This window comes from Psittacula echo (genome assembly GCF_963264785.1).
Source record: "Psittacula echo genome assembly, chromosome: Z".
NCBI classification, from domain to species: domain Eukaryota; kingdom Metazoa; phylum Chordata; class Aves; order Psittaciformes; family Psittacidae; genus Psittacula; species Psittacula echo.
Genome location: NC_137742.1, coordinates 4,221,563 through 4,230,858, shown reverse-complemented (window position 1 = coordinate 4,230,858; position 9,296 = coordinate 4,221,563).

Sequence of the window (9,296 nt, the reverse complement as noted above, 5' to 3'; positions counted from 1 at the left end):
AGTGGCCAATGTCTTCCTTTGGGGATGGGAGGGAGGGAAGCAGTGGTGTCTGGATGGAGCCCATTAGGGAAGAGCCCTGTACAACTGGGGCACTGCATTGGTTAGGGGCTGTCCATCTTTTCTCCTCATGTTGTAGCCAAGTGGCTTTTTTTAGCACACATGCTGTAAAGGTAACTTTGGAACCGTGACTCGGTGTTGCTGCTTCTTCCTGTTTCACAAAGCCTTTTGAAGATGAGTTTTGAAGAAAGCTGCAGGGACCCATTTGTAGTCCTCCCATGGAAAATGCAAACTAACTCCCTTGTTTTTCAGTTTGTATATGATGTGACTTCCATGTATATATATATAAAAATGACTGTGTCCTAACCAAACTTCCTCCAATTGTGCACTGTGTTAGTTTAAACAATTCATGTATTGTAGTCTGATGCAGGTTTTCTTTTATTTAAAACACTACATAATTTTCTCTTATTCTTAACAGATTTGAAAGGGTAGAGATCTGAAAACCACAATCACTGGATAGCTGCGAAGTGGGTTTGTTTTCTTGTTGTTTTGTTTATTATTTTTTAAGAGAGCAAAAGGTGCCTGGATGCTTTTGCTCTTCTCAGCAGGAAAGAGAAGTGTTAGCCATTGTATGGCTGTGAACCAATGCACTTGAGGGCTGATCCAGAACCCATTGGAGCTGATGTTTTCCATCGACTTCAGTGTGCATTGGCTCAAGCCCTTCATGGCTTAGCAGTTCCTGAAATTGCTGGAGTGTGAACTTCGAATCTTCTATAGTGAAGACAAATCATTGCTTAGGATATAAATGTTTAAAATGTGCGACTCTTGTTAAAAGATCTGATTCTTCTCGACACTCTTTATTTAGTTCTCATTTTCCATCTACTATTTAATGGTCTTTGGAGAAAAATAATAAAACAGAGTGTTATATATATAAATATATATATTTTTGGTGCAAGATGAGACCTTCTTTTTTTTGCAACAAGTCTGTAGCATAAAGGTTAAACTATTTTAAAACAAAATAAAATATAGTGTATTATTTAAACAATATGTATTTGTTTGGGTTTTTTTTTCATTCCACTTTCATTAAATATGATGCTGTTTGTCACATGTCCAAAATGCAGCCTTAAGCTCTGGCAGCGTTACACTTGGATTTTCTCACACAGCCATGTAGCGCTGTGGCTCAGATCTACTGACATTTGAAATGAATGTGTAGACCTGGTATGAAGCTCTGGGCAGATCCTCGCAGACCATGAGAGATGTGTTGAACAGGATGAACAGTCTGGAGAATCAGTGAGTTATGCTGGGGAATTTACAGCCACAAGTGAAAGAGAAGGATGGTGAGTGTAACTGTGCTAAATTTGGTGTCCTGCTGCCTGACAGCTCTCTCAGAGCTAGTATGGAAATAATAGTAGTAGTAGTAGTAATAGTAATAATAATGTAAATTGAGAGCAGCCCTGAGGAGAAGGTCTTGGGGATCTTGGCCACTGAGAAGCTCCCCATGACCCAGCTTCAGTGTGCACTTGAGCCCAAAACCCCCCCATATGTTGGGCTGCATCCCGAGAGCATGAGCAGCAGATTGAGGGAGGGAATTCTCCCCCTCTCTGCACTCTGGGGAGACCCCCCCTGCAGTCCTGATGCAGCTCTGGAGCAACAGCACAAGAGGGATGTGGAGCTGCTGGAGCGAGGCCAGAGGAGGCCATGGAGATGCTGTGAGGGCTGGAGCAGCTCTGCTCTGGAGCCAGGCTGAGAGAGCTGGGCTGGGTCAGCCTGGAGAAGAGAAGGCTTCTTAAGGGGAAACCTTAGAGCAGCTCCCAGTGCCTAAAGGGGCTACAAGAAACCTGCAAGAGGGCCTTTGGATAAGAGCCTGTACCACTCTAACCCAGTGTGTGATTCTGCGATAATAAAGATCCATTGCACTTCTAACTGAAAAGGGGAGTTCACTTTAGTTCTGATGGCTTTTTATCATGAGAAGACTCTCAGTAGTGCCAATAAGGAGAACTGTTTATCCACATATTCTAAATGTCAAGATGGATAATGAGAATGAAGGGTTGGCTTTTCAGCTCCAGTGAGTTCCTGGTTCTCATGAAGCTTGAAAATACAAATTCTGGGTCTGGCCATGGAGGTGCTATTTCACATCTATCACCAGCTGAGGGAGAGCAGTGATGTGGAGTTTGATGCACATGTGGTAAGAGGACAGCTGATGTATCTCCTGAATCTTTTCTTTCTCCATCACCAAGAGACGCTCAGAGTCTTTAGACTTCAGGATATACTGAATGGAAAGCTTAACATTCCTCCTGTGGCACTCAACACATCCCTCTGTCTTTCCCCTGTGAAGTCATTGCAATGCAAATTAAAGGCTGCAGGGACAGGAAGGGTTTGACTAAGTGCATTAGTTCCCCAGTTCCCTGGAGAACCTGTCACTGGTGCCTTTTGCTGCATGCATCACCTCCATTTGCTGCAGTGCTACTTGGTTGTGCCTCTTCTTTTCAGGACTGTCATCTGTGAATGTCGGCACTGTGGCTCTCTTCAGAGCAACACAGGGATGCAGTTTCCCTTCTGCCTGTGAAGGAGAGGAACAGTGTGCCTGCAAAATGCGAACTTGAGAAGAGCCCCGCATTTACTTTCACCTTAGAATCATAGAATAGTTAGGGTTGGAAAGAACCTTAAGATCATCCAGTTCCAGCCCCCCTGCCATCAGCAGGGACACCTCCCACTAAACCATGCCACCCAAGGCTCTGTCCAGCCTGGCCTTCAACACCACCAGGGATGGAGCATTCACAGCTTCCCTGGGCAACCCATTCCAGTGCCTCACCACCCTCTCAGTAAAGAATTTCTTCCTTAGATCCAATCTAAACTTCCCCTGTTTAAGTTTTAACCCATTACTCCTTGTCCTGTCACTACAGTCCCTGATGAATTGTCCATCCCCAGCATCCCTATAGCTTCCCTTCAGATCTTCAGTGCAAATGAGTTGAATGCCTTCTTTTTTGAATGCATCCTTTTATTGAGAGTAAACAGCAGATGAGGATCCAACCCCCCCTCCCTTGGTCTATGTCTTGATACCAGGAAGTATATGAAAAGTAAATGTGTTCCTGAGAGTCCTTATGACTGCTGATGCATAGATGCCCATTGGAAGCTTTCTCTTGGGGCTGGTTAGTCACCTGGATTTGCAATTCAGTTTGAAATCAGAATGGAGAGCCAGCTACTGGGAAGGAAGGATCTTTCAGACAGTGAATCTTGGGGCAAAGCTGTATTGGGCACGGGAAAACTGCCTGAAAATTGAATTTCAGTTAGTTTCTACAGAGCTGCAGCTTTGAGTGAATTCAGAGCAACCACATCAGAGCTGAAAAATGGAACAAGCGAGATTTCCCTGTCAAATTCATTTTCCATTGCTGTAGGTGATGCAGATTGAATGCAGAACTCCTAGAGTCCGACTGGTGCCTTTTCAAGGGGGGTTCCTACACATACAAAACACCATCTCATATACAGTGAGGATCACATTGGCTTCGTCCATGACTTCACAGCACTGACAGCTTTTGGCTGGCCCATTATCAAGGACTTCCACATTTCCTTCCATGTATGCCTACCTTAAACCTGACATTGCTGAACTCCAATGTCCTGTCCATCTCTCCAGCATATCTGACTTCATCCACGTCCTCCAGTACTGACAGCGCTGCTGCACAAGTATGTGTGATCAGTGGGTTTGAATACAAATTTTCAACTCTATAAGCCAAAGTCACCCATAAAAACAGTGATTTTCCGTTGCTTCCCTGGAAATGCATCTTTCCTAATGTTACCAGCAGCATCCTAAAAAAATACCTGACTTTCCCCCCATCATTACAGCCTGTGGATTTGGTATTATGGACCTCCAGGTGAGGCTGCCATTTTGAAGCAGGGCAAATTCAGATCCCCCCTCTGGGATTGTGGATACAAAGGAGATGTTTGTCCATGGTGTTATGAGTTGGTAGTGATTCTGTAAATCCAAAGAGGAGCTTTCAAGTCAGAGGTGTTTGAGCTGAAATGAAGCTTTTAAAATCCTAATGGGAAATGTGTATTCTCACTCGCAGCTCATCCTGCCTGGCACAGGGTATGACAGAAACTCAGGAGAGGGTAATTTTCTTGGTTTTCTACATGATTACACTCCCCATTCAGGTCTATTTTATCCACACTCTCCCTAGACCAGGTGTGACAAATGAAAATACCCGTCATTATAAATCACTAGCCAAGCACCTTGGATGCATTCTCTGACATCTCCCTGACAACTTCCTTCTGGTAATGTGTTACAGCTCTGATGGGATCCATCATCACAAAGAGCCAAAGAAAAGCTCTACACAACAAGCAATGGGCTGGACACCACCTCCTTGGTTGGGCTTCCCTTGGCCAGTAGTGCATCCTTGAGAGGAGGAGACCCCCTCCTCATCTCTATACTGCTTAGGGCAGCAAGAGGGAAGGACATTCTGAGGACATCGTTTTGCACCTAATTAAAGCAGTGATATGGGTTAATTAATAGATTTGGGCAAAGTGGTGGTTCTGAGAACATTTGGGGTTGGCTCTTGAAGGGGAGGACTGCACTTGCTCAGCTTTACACTTCCACTGCATGGGAGCAGGGAATCATAGAATCATAGAATAGTTAGAGTTGATGGAGGTGTCCCCACAGCACGGGTACCAAAGAGGATGTGTCCTGTGGGAATGGGATGTCATCAAGGGCAGCTGGTGAGTGACTCCTTAACTGCTTCACCAGTTTTCCCTCTTGCTTCCGGAGAGATTGCATCCCCTGGGCAGAAGGGTTCAAGGTCAGGTTGGATGGAGCTTGGAGCAATCTGCTCTTGTGAAAGGTGTCCCTGCCCATGGCAGGGGGTTGGAACTGGATGAGCTTTACAATCCCTTCAACCCAAACCAGTCTGTGATTCTATGATTCTATGAGATTATCCAGACAAAACCCTGATGGACAATCAGATGTGGGAGCACCAGCTGGTCATATATAGGGACACCCCTATATCTGTTCTTTGCCCAACCAGCCTCCCAAATACCTCTCATTTAAAAAGTCCCTGAAATAAAAAATCCAATCACTTCAAGTCATTATGTGTCCACAGACCACATTTGGCCTGGGAAAAAGCCAGCTGTGGGAGCCAGAAGCGTGTAGGTGAAGCAGCGTATATAGGGTACAACCTTCAGCAGGTACTCAGGCCAAGGCACTGATCTGCTCTGACAACCCAGGATGTACTGAATAACCTGACAGTCAACCCATCCCTTAACTCCTAACACAATCTTGTGGCTTTTTGGTGTCTGCAGCTCCAGGGAGGTGTGAAGCTGCTCAAATGATCATGCATTACTTAGGCTGGAGCAAGTAAGCAGATGCCTTCCTTAAATAATTGAAGACTGGGTGTTTACCTGTGCTGCTGCATTCATTTGCCATGGGCATGTTATCAATGTGTTCAGTGAGCATCAGACAGTCTCAGTACAGCTCTTGGACTCCTCTTGTACAATCAAGCCCATGCCACCACCTCAGACCATAACAGATGATGCCTGGGATGTGATTAAAGGACCAGAGAGCAGGGTGCTGCCCCTTGCTTGCTGCAGGGAGATTTAAACCTGGTTTCAATACCATTCATTCAGTTGGGTTTTATTTTCTGTTTTCTTTTGCCCAAGGAAGTTGTGAATGCTCCATCCCTGGCAGTGTTCGAGGTCAGGTTGGGCAGAGCCTTGGGTGACATGGTTTAGTGTGAGGTGTCCCTGCCCTTGGCAGGAAAGTTGGAACTAGATGATCTTAAGGTCCTTTCCAGCCTGAACTATTCTATGATTCTCCATCTTACTTGCACTGGTTAGGGTGGGTTCCCACGAGGTTTGAAGACCCCTGTACCCTGCAGAGGTGGGGAGATGGGTGCAAGTGGGCTTTGGGGTGACCCAGAGCAGGCTCAAGCCATTGGAAGACAATAACAGGAAGGTGAAGAGCAGGCTGGAGGTGTAGGTCACACAGAGCAGAAGACAAAACAGTGAGTACAGCCTAATGAAGAGAGGGGTAACTTCACAAGGCAGCTCACAGCATGTCTCAGACAAGACTTGGTGAGTTGAAAATGCTGTTGAGTTCATCTCCTCTATTGCAAAAGGAGGATGGAGAACTGTGTTGGCCAGGTTGGATGGGGCTTGGAGCAACCTGGTCTAGTGGAATGTGTCCCTGCCCGTGACACAGGCTTGGAACTGGATGAGCTTTAAGGTCCCTTCCAATATAAAACACTCTGTGACTCAATGAGCCCCTGGCACATCGCTGACCTTCCTCCCACCTCCTAACACTGTTCTGTGGCTGGGATGCCACTAAAATGTTGTCTCAGGTGATTAAAACCCCCTCCCACTTGGAGGTGTTGAACCACTGCCTCTTTGCACAATCTTTTCTTCCTCCATCTGCTTGTCAAGAGGAAGAATTAGGGCCATTATTAATGCAGTCCCACCTGGGGATGGCACAAGGCAGGGAGCATGATTTCCAGCAGAGTCTGAGCTTCCTGACAGCCAAATAAGTGTTGTTATAATGCTTTATACCCTTCTAAACAGCAGCACCACATGCCATATACAAGTTTTTTGGACAGGTGATGCTGAGCTCCCCCATCCTTTGATGGCCAGTGTGAGGTCTCTCCCTGGATGAGCACCCTCAGCTTGTGCAGGGCTATAGAAAATCTCCAGAATGCTCAGAAAAGTTCTCAAAAATGCTTCAAAATCAGCTTTTCACCCAAATCCCTTTCCCTATGCCCAAGGAAGGAATTCCCTCAGCTCCTGGTGCTCCAGGCCCAGCCAGACCCGCTCCCAGCCCCATGGAAAAGCTGGGGGGGCGGGGTATGAGAGTGAAATTGAGGGCTCTCAGCGGCACCCAAGCTGCAAAGGAGATAATACTGGTCATTCCTAATGCAATCTGGCCACTGACAGGTTAGTTCGAAGCCCGGGCTGGAAGCTGCCCTTGGGAAAGCACTAGATGGCACCAGAGCCAGAGGATAGGGACTCCGGGCTGTCATCGCACCTTGCACTGCATTCCTCGGAGTGGGGAAAAGTGTCTCAAAACTGGCAAAAAGGCTTTTGGATGTGAAAAGAACAAATGGTTTCTGTTTTCCCAATCATGATGGACTCAATGGGCTTGGCCAGACTCTGCCCATACACCAGAATCCATCCCATGGCAGGGAAACAGGCGTGGGAAGAGCAAAAGAAATCTACCCAATGTAACACTGAAATTAAGCTACCCAGCTGTGATTTCAAGGTAATTAACCATCAGTCAGTCCAATGCAGGGTCGCTTCTCTGGGTGCCAAGCCCAGGATCTTGGAATGTGGACAGGGACCTTGCCTTAGTTTTGGCTAAGACAAAACAGCCTTGAGAGCAAGGTGTTGATTTCATAAATAAACTATCACCATGTCCTTGATTAGTGTCAGGAACTGTGGGGTGCTGCAGCAAGGATGCTGCTGAGCATGTTGTCAGGAGAGGGTTGTGGCTGCATCCCAAAGCAGGGAGCTGGTGGGATGCTGGCGTGGGTAGAGCATTGGGGGATCACCAAGGGGAACATTAAAACCCATGCTCCCCAAAAATATGGGCAGGAGAGGGGAGAAAGGATGAATTTAGGGCCCAAGGATGATGGCTGGTGTGCCATGTGTGCCCCAGAACTTCTCAAGTGCTTTGTGTCACCTTTATATTTATTGAATATCCTCTGTGTGTGCCTGGATAAGGAGAAAAACCTTCCCTGTGAGACAGGAGTTAGACACCCCAGTGCCTCAGTACCTGTGCTGCAGCATCTCCAAATCATCTACTCTATAGGAACACTGGTGGCATGTGTGACTTCCATGAGGCTGGAGAACAGCGCATTGAAGAAGGATTTGGGTTTGGGTTGGAAGGGACCTTACAGCTCATCCATTTCCAACCTCCTGCCACAGGCAGGGATTCCATGATGTTTTAATGAGAGCCTGGGGCAAAAGAGGGAGGGTGCCCCAAACTGAGGAGGCTGAGACTAGAGAAGCTGCACTAGGGGACACCAACAGGCAAGGCCACACGGGCAGGAGGAAGCCAAGGGCTAATTTTAACATCAGCCTGTGCCTGTGGCATGTGCGTGACACACAAAGCCCTGGCCATGGATCGGGTGTCCCGGACAAGGGGGGAGTGTGTGCATGGATGAAAAGGAATAGCCTCATGCAATACTCCTGACAACTGCTCTGGTGGAACAGAGGCCATGGAGCAGCTGCCCAGGGCAGCCAGAGCAGGAGGAGTGTCTGTCTGCAGGATGTGTTTAATACAGTGAGAGCCAGAGATCACGTCTTGGAAATCACTTCTTATCACTGGCAGAAAGCACAGACTGGTTTGAGTTAGAAGGAACTTTAAAGCTCATCCAGTTCCAGCCCCCTTGCAAGGACAAGGACACTTTCCACGGACAAGGACACCTTCCACTAGAGCAGCTTTCTCCGAGCACCGTCCTGGCCTTGAACACTGCCAGGGATGGGGCAGCCACAGCTTCTCTGGGCACCCTGTGCCAGCGCCTCAGCACCCTCACAGGGAAGAGCTTCTGCCTAAGAGCTCATCTCAATCTCCCAGCCATTCCCCTTTGTCCTGTCCCTACAGGCCCCTGTCCAAAGCCCCTCTCCAGGTTTCTTGTAGCCCCTTTAGGCACTGGGAGGTGCTCTAAGGTCTCCCCAGATGGATATAAAAGGATAGTTTTTCCATGCTGCACCACAAACAGGGCACAGGAAGCATTTCATTACAGCATAAGCATGGAAAAAAGTCTCTTGGGAGACACTGAGGGGGCAAAGCAGGAGGGAAACCCAGACTGGGATGCAGGGGGGTTTGCACTGGGAGGCACTGGGCATCTGGGAGTTTCCCTGCTCCCATTTGAAAGGAAATCTGTGCAAACCCTCACCCAAAAGAGCCCTTTTGGGTGGACATCATGGCATGTACAGGGTGTGCAGGCAGCTGTCCCTGCTGCCTGGGATGAAGTTAATCCTTCCCATGCTGCTGGAGCCGGTGTCTGCCCTGAGGCTGGAAGGGTTAAACAGATCCAAGTTGCCAGTCGTCTGTTTTAATTCAGATTAGGGTTAAAAAACACAATAGACCCACAAAACAACCCCATCGACAAACCAGCACAGTAATCCAGGCCAGCAAATCCATGGCACACACGTGTAGGAGCCTGAAACCCGCCAGATGGATGGGCTGAATAAAGCCGATCGGGGATTAAGGGGCTCCTACTGCAGGACCATGGCAAAAGCACCCCCTGGCCTGGCCAGCCTGGAAAGGCCATCACAAAATGGGATTGCAGCAGGATGAGATGGGTCCTGGAGTCTGC